Below are 13,377 nucleotides of genomic sequence, written 5' to 3'. Positions count from 1 at the left end.
TGAGGACATGATTCCTGAGGAGCAGTTAAACCATAAATGTCATGTTGTCAAAATTCTTAATGTAACCTAGTCCTTTAAATGTGTGCTTCTATTCGTCTAAGACACTGCTAGAATTTTAAGTATTGGCAAACTTCCAGTCTACATAGGAGGATTCCTGAATATTCTTGGGGACTCTGAGACCCAAGCTCTGTCTCGATTCTCCCTATAGAACACTCCTAGCTGCTGATAAAGCTAAAAAGGGGTTCACAGCATTTGCTTATTTTCTCCAAATAGAATCATAGTACCATCAGCAGAGGAAGTGCCCCGAGAACTAGTACTATAGGAGAGCACTGGTGATGAGATAATGCATGATGCCTATGAAAATGTTTTGTAAGCTGCAGAATCCTGCAATAATAATAGCCAATATTTGTTGATGGTTTACTGAGTGTTGGGCACTGTGTTAAAATGCTTTATATGCATTATTGCATTTAAGTTTCACATGGGATTATCAAAATTGTGTGATAATGGTTATAAGAGCACAATACCTTAATAGTATTGCTTCCTAATTTCACAGAAAAGACTGGAGAGGAACAGAAAACCTCAGTGTCTTGCCCACAGAAAACAGAGCTGAAAGTGTGGTAAAGGAGAGAATTTTGCTCAGGCAGTCAGTCTTTGAGCCCAAGGTCTCAAACCCTACATTCCAGTCACTAGGGGATGTTTTTATGATAGCACTATTAATAGAATTGTCTCCCTCAGTTGCACAATTTCTAATCACCCTTCAGGTCTCAGCTTAAATTTGTCTTCCTCCTGGAGGCTTTCCCCAGTCCACCTGACCAGATCAGAACCCTCTGTTTTTATGTACACACTCACAATAGCCTGTATCTCTCCATAATAGTATTTAATACAATTGTATTTAAATACTTTCTTGGGTAATTGCATTTCATTTCTGTCTCCTCCCACATCTTACTCTCAGACTGCAAGCTTGATCATAATTGGTGCTTCAGGAGAGTTAAGACAGAGAATAGTGACATCGAAAATGCTCTTGATGCTTCAAACACTCCTTTGTCTACCACTGAAACATGAAAACTAGAGAATCCCAAAAGGACCTCAACGTGACTAATGCCTTCCTCAATATAGAACAGGAAGACTCCTTTTGGGAGGTTTGGAATACCTGACTTCATTTCTGAGCTTGATTTTCTTTATATCTGAAGCACAAAAATTCCAATTAAACAGTCTCTGAGGATCTTGTCAGATTTCATTTCCTTTCTATAAATTCATAGGCCTGAGAACTTCTTTGCCATGCGAGAAGAAAAAATATGAAAATTTCCCTCAGATCTGGCAAAACCTTCTCAAATTAATTAATAAGTGGGAACACTTCCAGATCTGAAGAACTATTTAAAGATTCGTTGTTTGCTATAAATCTACAGGTTTAAAAATCTTCTGTTCCACACACAGCAAGCTCAGACACCAACACTGAGAGTAGGCCATTGAAAGGAAATAAAATCAAAGAAAAATCTGAAACAAAAACAAAAAAAGAAACATGATGTAGTGCATACTGTAGTGAAATGTTACTATTTAATCTAAATTTAAAACCTTTAAGTACATTCCAATAAATTGTTTCAGATTAACAAACAACAATAGAAAATTAGAGAAAGAACTAGAGCCACAATACATTTAGAAATGTTAGGCAACGTGAATCTAGAAAGAAAAAAACAAAACATAACTTTTAACTGCAGGGGGAGAAATGCAGGTTTGTTACACAGGTAAACTCGTGTCATCATGGGGGCTGTTGTACAGATGATTTCATCAGCCAGGTGTTAAGCCAAGTACCCATTAGTTTTTCCAAATCCTCCCCTCCTCCCACCCTTCACCCTCTTAAAGGCCCCATTGTGTGTTGTTCCCCTCCATGTGAGCATGTGTTCTCATCATTTATCACCCACTTACAAGCCACAACATGCAGTATTTGGTTTTCTGTTCCTGCCTTACTTTGCTAAACATAATGGCCTCCAGCTCCATCTATGTCCCTGCAAATGAATGATCTCGTTCCTTTTTATGACTGAATAGTAGAAAAATACAATTCTTACTAATAGAAAACTAGGTCCTCCTCCTTACCACTAAATCAATTTGGAACAACCATTTAAAGAATATTGCTTAAGGAGATACCAAATTATTAGCCTGCTCATCATGTCCTCATATCTAAGGTTAATCCTGAGTGCATATATCTAAATGTAAACCCACAAGTGTACATTACAAAATTTTAAAAATTACTTTCTATCATCTGTACTATTTTGGTTTTTTGAAGCACAGCACCAATATGACAGCTAAGTAGTTGTTCCTAAGAGACATTCTGGCTGAACTGGAAACAGTGTCAAGTCTTAGAAGTTAATCAAGTTATTCTACTGAAGCATAGTTTAGGATTAGGTAAGTATCTCAATGTTCAAGGTTTCAAGCTCTACCTATTTATCATATAGCCTGATATTTTATTCAGGTGGAATGCTTTCTGAAAGCTTTAGAAATTCTCTGTGGTGGGGAGCAAGCAGTGCCTTTGAATATTGCTTAGAAAATGAAAATCCTTTTCAAATCAAGTTACAAATCGCCCTCAACAAGAGATGCTTGCACTAGTAAGGTAACTCATGCCAGTTTCTGAACTCAGCTATGAGAATGCTAACACATGGAGAACAATTCTTGTTAGAAGGATGTTTACAATTTCTGGAAATTACAACTATTTTGCTACTATAGAATGAGAAAGTAGGATGGATGGATGGATGCATGGATAAATAGAAAGGATGAAGAAAGGAAGGGAAAGAAAGGAAAAAAGAAAATACAAAAGGAAGAAAAGAAACAACAAGGAAAGAAAGATAAAAAGGGAGAAAGAAGAATAAGGAAGAAGGAAGAGGGGAAGGGAAGGGAAAACATAGATTAAAATCTGTGCAATAAACATCCTTATAAAATAAATACAACAAAATAAAATGCATGTGGTAAACGTGAGCCAGAAAAAAAAAAAGAAAACATAATATATTCACAATGTCATCTAACAGTTATCTTAGAGAATCACATAGAATTATTACTTGTAAACCGGACTTATGATGTTATTGTGGAAAATTGGCATTTAAATTTTGGACTAATTTGGGTCCTCAAAATTGAGAGTCATGTTTTCAGAAGATCAGCATAAGCCCCTATAGTTCTGTAATACCATGGCATCAGGTGTGTTTGATCTACCTGATTTTTCATCTCACCAGTCAAGACTCACTATGGATGAAACATTATGTTTCCCTTCAAGAAGCCTGAAAAGTGGTATGGCTTTGGAGTGGTGATTTGTGAGTAGAAGCACACGTTTTGAAATAAAAGAACTAGAATCAAATTTAGTATTTTCTTGACTTATCTTTTTGTGCTTTAGTTTCCATTTTGATGATAAAAGAATAATAATTGATCTTAGAATTATGTGGATTAAATGAAACAATTTAAAGCTCTTAGCACCATGTTTGGCACATAACAAAATCTCAGTAAATGCTAACTTCTGCCAAAAATAACTGACAGGCATATTGTTATTTATTAGCATATTATTTATTATATGCAGTGAAAACCAATAAATAATTATTTATTGTTAATTTATTTAACAAAACCAGGAATATAAAAAGAGGATAGGAGAAGAAAAAACCAAAGACAGTTTGAAAACTGATAATTTGGATAAATGAGCAAACTGATAATTAACTAGAAGAAAGGCTAATCAAGTTGTTCTGCTCTTAGACAGCTGGGTAAGCATCAAGGGAAACCTTGTTAGTTTCTTATGAATTCTCCAGAAGAGCTTGACCATTTCACTGTGAATTACGGGCTAGGCTACCTGAATATGTGATGCCTGTTTTTTGTCCTTTGTTAGCACCTTTATATAGGTTATGACAGGTCTGCACCATTTCTCTGTCCAAAATTTCTTTCTTCTCTATCTCAAAATCTAAATTCTATCTTCTGTTATGCTAGCTTATTGTATTAATCTGTTCTCATGCTGCTAATAAAGACATACCCAAGACTGGGTAATTTATAAAGAAAAGAGGTTTGATTGACTCACAGCTCCACATGGCTGGGAGTCACAGCAGAAGGCGAATGAGGAGAAAAGTCACATCTTACATGTCAGCAGGCAAGAGAGCTTGTGCAGGGGATCTCCCATTCATAAAACCATCAGGTCTCATGAGACTGATTCACCATCATGAGAACAGTACGCCGGAAACTGCCCCCATGATTCAATGACCTTCACCTGGCCCTGCCCTTGACATGTGGGGATTATTACAATTCAAGGTGAGATTTGGATGAGGACACAGCCAAAGCATATCACTTATAGTGCTCTATACTTTCCCTGGCGGTACTCAACTCATTTTGTAATTACAAATTTGCTTTTTGGTTATGAGATTCATGGCTATCTTTGCCCTAACGACACTGTCACATCCACTAGAGTGTGGATCTTTTCTGCGTTGTTCATCACTGTATGCTCAGCCCGTGAAACACATAGGTGCACATGGTGTTTGAGGAAGAAAGGGGTGGAAGGAGAGGAGGGAGAAAAGCAAGCAATTACACAGGTAGGCACAGTACAGTACAAAATGGGTAAAATAAAGTTCCATGATAGTTTAGAGACAAAAACTATCACCTTGGATTTAAACACCGGAATTAGGAAAAGCTTCAAAAAGACATGCCATTTTATCTGAGCTTCAATGCATGGGTGGAATTTAAACATTCCCACTGGGAAAGCATGGGACAAGAAATAAGATATATCTCAGTTTTTCTGGAACATAAGGTCTCTGAGGTGGCATCATAAGAGTTGAGGCTAGAGATATGTCCCAGTCTTGTCAGATGAGCTGTTTGACAATGGGGAGCCCCTGGAGGATCGGGGTGAGAGACAAGACATGCACAGATCTGTGCTCTGGAAATATAAGTTTGGTAAGGTGTAAAAGTCATATGTTGAGAGTGGAGAAATCTGAGGCAGGGAGGTGACTTAATACAGACTAAGTTATTCTCTCTGACATTTCTGCAAGAGTAGTTGTATTTACAGTGGCAAGCAGCCCACCAAACATTCTGAGTCTACTTGATTTAGACAGATGATAATGTTGCTTAATCCTTGGAGGAATTTTGTGTGTGTATGAAACAAAATTGCCAAGAAGAATAATTAGAATATTTTGAAGACTATTCAAGCCTTTTCTATAAGTGCATTTATCTATGTCTGGCTGGCATGCAAATTGGGGCTCATGCTTAAAATCATGGTGAATTATATCACAGAATTCACATAGAGTAGATAAACCCCAAAAGAACCATGGGGGTTGGGAATATAAAAACCTCTTTTTTAAATAGAAAGGCAGGTGAATAATATTTTGACAGAAGTCTGCATGATTTCCAAGTTTATGTGGTTAATAGTAATAGTATTTGCTGTGTAGCTCCAATGTTCTAGGACATTATATACATTATTTTATTTAATAGTCACATAAGATTTAACTAGAGATTAGAAAGCTCCATAGTGGCAGGTCCAGGGCTCCAACTAAGTTTTTTCTAACATGTTTCTTACTAGTCTAGATGCAATTGTCCTTTGCTGGTAAATAGCTTGTTGTTATTTTAAAAGACTTTTTCCAGCCTATCAGTTCACAACAAGTGATATTAAACTTAAACACACAAACACACAGCCTTCCCCATCTCTGTCCCTACACCCATCCCTCCCCACCAACATCTGCACCCATATTTCTTCCTTCTGAAGGGCATTTTCTGCCTCCAGGGAGTCATAGGTGTCCTCAACTCACTCATTTCCCCCATCCTGTCCATCCCTGAAGCAACCATTCCTGCCCTGGGTCACCTCTATCATATCTCCACCCCATCATCTCATCTCCACCCCCACTTTCTGTTGGCTTCTCAATCCCAGCTAGCTGCTTTGCTGTCTCTAGGGCAGATGTGATAGTATACCCCTTTCACCTCAACCTTTGACCAACAGGGCTGTGGTAGGGTGGGTCAATGGTGACACCTGGCACAGGGATATATAGAGGCAATAGTGGGGCAGCCAAACGGACAGTGATAGGGAATGTGGCTGCTGCTAAGTCAGAAGTGGCCGAAGTGGTAGCTGCTGAGGAAAGTGTGACTTGAGCTATGTGCTAAGACTGCTCCTGCTTTCAAGGGCCTGGCATTCTAAGAGACAAGAAACAGAGAGTAAAATGTATAGTGCTCTGCCTTGAGTCAACTGTCACCTGTCCTGTAGTGATGGGGTTTCCTCCCCTTATACAAGGGAGCATGCTAGGTGGTTACCATGGGCAATTATAAGCCAAAATAAGGACTTTGTCAGCCCAATGAAACATTAAAACATTGAGAGAATTCATGGCCAGAAGACCTGCACTACAATAAATGATAAATTCTTCAGGTATCAGGACTATGATGCCAGGATCTACACAAAGAAATTGAGAAAGTTATAATTGAATTTTTTAAGTAAAAATTCATTTGGGCAGAGAATTATGGGTTGATCGGGGTTTTTTTTTTTCTTTCAGTACTTTAAAGATGTCATTGTCTTTCACTTGCATTCTCTCTCTCTCTCTCTCTCTCTCTCTCTCTCTCTCTCTCTCTCACACACACACACACACACACACACACACACACACACACACACAAGCATGTACATACACAGAATTATATATACCATTGGTCACCACCCAGGTAGGAGTCTCTCCAGTAGAATTTTTTGTTGATTTTATGGCTGGTGGTATAACTGCACTAGCTTGATTTGAACAAAGAGGCAGAAATGTTTTAAATCGCTGTAGATGCAGTTATTAAATAAGAGCTAACTTCTGTTAAATTTATTTTAAGGTTCTATGCAATGTACATGCATTACTCCATTTGTTACTCTTATTATTTCTGCTTTGCATTGAGGAAACTTGAGTCTTAAGTCAGTTTTCATTAGGTCCATGACTGATCTGAGGGCTAAGCTGGGCTAAGGCTAGATCTCCTTGGCTCCAGAGACTGTGGTGATAACTACCTCCCCCTCAAAAATGCCCATGTGATATGTTAGGGTTTCCCAGTCCTTGGTTTTGTTTGTTTGTTTGTTTGTTTGTTTTTGTTTTTTCATTTGTTCAAATAAAGATTTCTACAGGGCCGATGGCTGTGCTGTGTTTAACAATCTCAGAGGGGGAAAAGCAGTAAAGATGGAGTTTAGAGTCTCTGTGACTGCAACAAATGTGGGCTGCATTAAGAAAATTTGATTAGATAAAACTCCTCATGGAGAGAAAATGCCTTCTATCAAACATGTCACAAAAATTGATATGGCAAATATCTGTAGGTCATTCTCATTTTACTTAATAAAGCCAACTCTTGAAAAATAGACTATACTTTAAAAGCTTATTTCTGATTGATTTATTTGAACCAAAGATTCTCAGACATTGCTGCTCTGTGTAATTTGATTTTTACATGTCATAAGGGAAAAATTAGAAAAAAAAATAGTATGTCACATGTTCAGAGTCCCATGATTGTCTGTTATGCTCTTAGAATGCTTTTTTCAACTTAATTCCACTTCTCCATCATGTGCACAGAGTTAAAGAACTTTACTAACATTCTTTTACTAACTTTAGAAGACTTTCATCTGATCCCTATCACAGACTAAGGGAGAAACACTGCTATTCAGCTCCCTGGCAGGATTTGTGTCTAAATCTACTTTCCAATTTTTTCTTACGCTTTTCTCCAGACACCTCATTCTAATTACTTTTGTTGTTGATATTCTCATTCTCATCCTGCCCCTTGGCCTCTTGACTTGATCTTTTCTTTCTTCTATCCACTTATTGTACCTGGCCTTCAGCTGTTTTAGTCCCTGCTTACTTACCCAGTGTCTCTGAAAACAAACACCACTAACTGACCCCAGGTGCCCCTACATCTGAGTACCTGGGCGGCCAAGGATAAAAGTAAAATAATCCCTCAACCCAACTTCATGGTATTCTCTTTTAAAATTGACCTCAAACAATACTGGCCTATGCTCCAAACCTCAGGAACTCCCTGTGTGTAAATAGCTTTACATTTTTATCTTCATCCACTTTACACTTGAACTTGGCCTCTATTTAACACTACGCATACTGTATTCTGAATTGAACGGTCTTGGCCCCTCAGCAGTGAGAGTATTGTGCTGAATCAAGCCTGGGGATCTCACTCTCTTCCTCTGAGAATGATTTTATTCCCAAGCAGCTCATCAGTCCCTCTAGCCAATGGATTTCATGTCTGCATCTAAGTCATGAAAACAAATTAACGCCCATCTGTCATAGCTCAGCAACAAGGGCCTTGCAAGGTTTCTATCTGCACATGCACCCTGGGGTTCTTGGGGGCTCAGTCAGATGGCCCAGAGTCCTCCTGGCTAGAAGGGCTCAAGGATTCTGTGAAGAAAGGAAAAGGGAACTTTAGACATGGTTGATGGGGCATTAAGACTTGGTGAAAGAAGAGGAGGCACCAGTCTGCCATTTTCTTCTGCCGGTGCCAGGGAGACTGGGCAGTTTGGACCCAGGAGGAATTTCTCACAGTGCAGCACAGTGTCTTTGGCACATCATGGGCAGACTGCCTTTTTAGGCTGAACAGGCTGAACCTGGACCCATCCTTCCTCACTGCAGGGCCTCTCTGCAGGGCCTCTCTGCAGGAATTTTAGCAACTCCAGCAAGGGGTTTACAGACAGAACTCTGATCTCCTTGGGATGGAGTCCGTGAGGGGAGGGGCGGCTGGGGTCTATGCAGATCAGCAGACTTAGTCTTTCCCCTGCTGTCTCTGAGGAATCTGGGCAATCCGAACGAGCAGGATTCCCCCCCAGCCCAACACAGCCCCTCCACCAAGGGGCAGCCAGAGTATCTTGTGAAGCGGGTCCCTGATCCCATGCCTCCTGACTGGGTGAGACCCCCCAAACAGAGGTTGCCAGACAACTTATACAGCAGCATTCCTGCTGCCATTGGGTCAGTGCCTCTCTGGGATGGAGCTCCCAGAGGAAGGAGTAGGCAGCCATCTTTGCTGTTCTGCAGCTTCCACTGGTGACCCTCCAGGTGCAGGAGGGACCCAGGTGAATAGGGTCTAGAGTAAACCCCCAGCAATCCACAGTAGCCCTATGGAAGAGGGGTCTGTTAAAAGAAAAACAGAAAGCAACAACTACAACAGCATCAATAAAAAAGCCCCCACAAAAAATTCATCCAAAGGTCAGCAGCCTCAAAGATCAAAAGTAGATAAACTCACTGAAGATTTAAAAAAAAAAAAAAAAGAAAGAAAACAACACTGAAAACTCAAAAACCCAGAGTGCTTCTTCTCCTCCAAATGATCGCAACACCTCTCCAGCAAAGGTACAGAACTTGGCTGAGGCTGAGATGGATGAACTGACAGAAGTAGGCTTCAGAAGATGAGTAATAACAAACTTTGCTGAGCTAAAGGGGCATGTTCTAACCCAATGCAAAGAAATAATCAAATTAGAATTCAAGACTAAGAAACTCACTCAAAACCACACAACTACATGGAAATTGAACAGCCTGCTCCTGAATGACTCCTGGGTAAATAATGAAATTAAGGCAGAAATCATTAAGTTTTTTGAAACCAATGAGAACAAGAGACAATGTACCAGAATCTCTGGGACACGGCTAAAGCAGTGTTAAGAGGGGAATTTACAGAACTAAATGCCCATGTCAAAAAATTAGGAAGATCTCAAATCAACATCCTAATATCACAACTAAACCTACTAGTGAACCAAGAGCAAATAAACTCCAAAGCTAGCAGAAGAGAAGAAATAATCAAGCTCAAAGTGAAACTGAAGAAGATAGAAACACAAAAAACCCTTCAAAAAAATCCAGGAGCTGGTTTCTTGGGGAAAAAAATTAATAAAATACATAGTCCACTGGCTGGAATAATAAAGAGAAAAGAATCAAATAGACACAATAAAAATTGATAAAGGGGATATTACTACTGACCCCACAGAAATACAAACAACCATCAGAGAATACTATAAACACTTCAGTGCAAATAAACTAGAAGATCCAGAAGAAATGGATTAATTCCTGGATACATACACCCTCCCAAGACTAAACCAGGAAGAAGTTGAATCACTGAATAGACTAATAACAAGTTCTAAAATTAAGTCAAAAACAAATACCCTACCAACCAAAAAAAGCCCAGGACCAGACGAATTTGCAGCTAAATTCTACCAGAAGTACAAAGAGAAGCTGGTACCATCTCTTCAGAAACTAGTCAAAACAATTGAAAAGGAGGAACTCCTCCCTAACTCATTTTATGAGGCCAGCATCATCCTGACACAAAACCTAGCAAAGATACAACCAAAAAAGAAAACTTCAGGTCAAAATCCCTGATGAACAAAAATGCAAAGTCCTCAATAAAATACTGGCAAGCCGAATCCAGTAGCACATCAAAAAGCTTATCCACCACGATCAAGTCAGCTTCATTCCTGAGAGGCAAGGCTGGCTTGACATATGCAAATCAATAAACAATTCATCACATAAACGGAACTAAAGACAAAAACCACATGATTTTCTCAATAGACGCAGAAAAGGCCTTTGATAAAATTCAACATCCCTTCATGTTAAAAACACTCGTAAACTAGGTATTGATGGAACATACCTCAAAATAATCAGAACCATTTATGACAGACCCACAGCCAGTATCATACTGAATGGGCAAAAGCTGAAAGCATTCCTCTTGAAAACCAGCACAAGGCAAGTATGCCCTTTCTGGCCACTCCTATTCAACATAGTATTGGAAGTTCTGGCCAGGGCAATCAGGCAAGAGAAAGACATAAAGGTATCCAAATAGGAAGAAAGGAAGTCATACTGTCTCTGTTTATAAATGATGTAATCCTACTCCTATAGAATACCATCGTCTCAGCCTAAAAGCTTCTTAAGCTGATAAGCAACTTCAGCAAAGTCTCAGGATACAAAATCAAAGTGCAAAAATTACAAGCATTCCTATAAACCAACAATAAACAAGCAGAGATCCAATTCATGAATGAACTCCATTCACAATTGCTACAAAAAGAATAAAATACCTAGGAATACAGCTAACAAGGGAAGTGAAGGACCTCTTCAAGGAGAACTACAAACCACTGCTCAAAGAAATCAGGGAGGACACAAGCAGATGGAAAAACATTCCATGCTCATGGATAGGAAGAATCAATATTGTGAAAATGGCTATAATGCCCAAAGTGATTTATAGATTCAATGCTATTCTCATTAAACTACCATTCACATTCTTCACATAATTAGAAAAAACTACTTTAAATTTCATATGGAATCAAAAAAGAGCCCATATAGCCAAGACAATCCTAAGCAAACAGAACAAGGCTGGAGGCATCATGCTACCTGACTTCAATCTATACTACAAGGCTACAGTAACCAAAATAGCATGGTACTGGTACAAAAACAGACACATCAACCAATGGAACAGAGTAGAGATCTCAGGAATAAGACCACACATGTGCAACCATCTGATATTCAGCAAACCTGACAAAAACAAGCAATGGGGGGAAATTTCCTATTTAATAAATGGTTCTGGAGAAACTGGCTAGCCACATGCAGAAAATTGAAACTGGATCCCTTCCTTACACCTTATACAAAAATTAACTCAAGGTGGATTAAAAACTTAAACATAAAACCCAAAACTATAAAATCCCTAGAATAAAATCTAAGCAATATCATTCAGAACATAAGTACAGGCAAAGATTTCATGACAAATGTCAAAAGCAATTGCAACAAAAACAAAAATTGACAAATGGGATCTAATTAAACTAAAGAGCTTCTGCACAGACAAACTATCACCACAGTGAAAAGACAACCTACAGAACTGGAAAAATTATTTGCAATCTACCCACTTGACAAAAGTCTAATATCCAGAATCTACAAGGAACTTCAACAATTTACAAGAAAATAACAAACAACCCCATTAAAAGTGGGCAAAGGACATTAACAGACACTTCTCAAATGAAGACATATTGCAAACAAACATGAAAAAAGGCTTAACATCACTGATCATTAGAGAAATGCAAATCAAAACCACAATGAGATACCATCTCACACCAGTCAGAATGGAAATTATTAATATTAAAAAGTCAAGAAACAACAGATGATGGCAAGGCTGTGGAGAAATAGGAGTTTTCTTACTGTTGGTGGGAACATTAGTTCAACCATTATGGAAGACAGTGTGTGATTTCTCAAAGACTTAGAATCAGAAATACCATTTGACCCAGCAATCCCATTACTGGGTATATACCCAAAGGAATATAAATCATTCTATTATAAGGATACATGCACACTTATGTTCCTTGCAGCACTGTTCCCAATAGTAAATGCATGGAATCAACCTAAATGCCCATCAACGATAGACTGAATAAAGAAAATGTGGTACATATATATCATGGAATACTATGCAGCCATAAAAATGAATGAGGGTGATAGTGCTTTGAAACTCCCACAGTTATCCAGACTGAGAAGGCGCTCAGTACAACAGCCTTTGCTGGCTATTCAAAAACCCTGACTCCTGCCTACATCCTCCCCACCCTCCTACCCAGCATGGATTAATTTTTAAAAATCTAATTTCGAGAGACTATAGGTAATGTGCTGAGTACAGTGCCTGGAATCTAAGTGTTCAATAAATCACAGCTGTCATAATTCTTCTGTCACATGTCTTTATGCTTCACGCTAACTGACTACGTGACAAAGTTTGGTTAATGGGCTGTGGCAGAGAGGGCTGTCTACCAGATATCTGTGCTACCTACCTTTCTCTAGCATATAGTTATCACTGATAAGCAGCTGCTCATTCACCGACTACATTTCCAAAACCCTCCTGTGGCCATCCCACCCCTTTGCAGGGACAGAGATGGAACTGGAGGCCACTATCCTCAGCAAAGTAACGCAGGAACAGAAAACCAAACACCACATGTTCTCACTTGTAAGTAGGAGCTGAACATTGAGAACACATGGACACATAGAGGGGAACAACACACATTGGGGCTTGTGGGGGGTGGCAGGGGGAGGGAGAGCATCAGGAAAAATAGCTAATGCATGCTGGGCTTAATACCTAGGTGAAGGGTTGATAGGTGCAGAAAACCACCATGGCACATGTTTACATAAGTAACAAACCTGCATGTCCTGCACATGTATCCTGGAACCTAAAATAAGATAAAATAAAAAGAAGAGGAGATAGAAGTGTCTCTACTAATATAAGGAGTCTACTCTGAAATAAGGGAAGGTGATAGGAAAGACACATATCACTGAATGCAAAGGCTTTGTATTAGTCCATTTTCACACCACTATAAATAAATGCCTGAGACTGGGTAATTTATAAAGGAAAGAGTTTTAATTGACTCACAGTTCTGCATGGCTAGGGTGGCGTCAAGAAACTTACAATCATGGTGGAAGGGGAAGCAGGTAC

The 13,377-nt window shown here is 39.1% G+C and overlaps 1 long non-coding RNA gene across 1 annotated transcript in view; it reads right to left on the bottom strand.

The window, feature by feature from the left end:
- Positions 1 to 13,377, bottom strand: part of LOC115894028 — a 132,577-nt gene that overhangs the window by 53,845 nt on the left and 65,355 nt on the right. The window lies entirely within an intron of this gene.

This window comes from Rhinopithecus roxellana, chromosome 16 (genome assembly GCF_007565055.1).
Source record: "Rhinopithecus roxellana isolate Shanxi Qingling chromosome 16, ASM756505v1, whole genome shotgun sequence".
NCBI lineage: Eukaryota > Metazoa > Chordata > Mammalia > Primates > Cercopithecidae > Rhinopithecus > Rhinopithecus roxellana.
The sequence above is the reverse complement of the archived record's forward strand: the minus strand, read 5'-3'. Positions and strand labels throughout refer to the sequence as shown.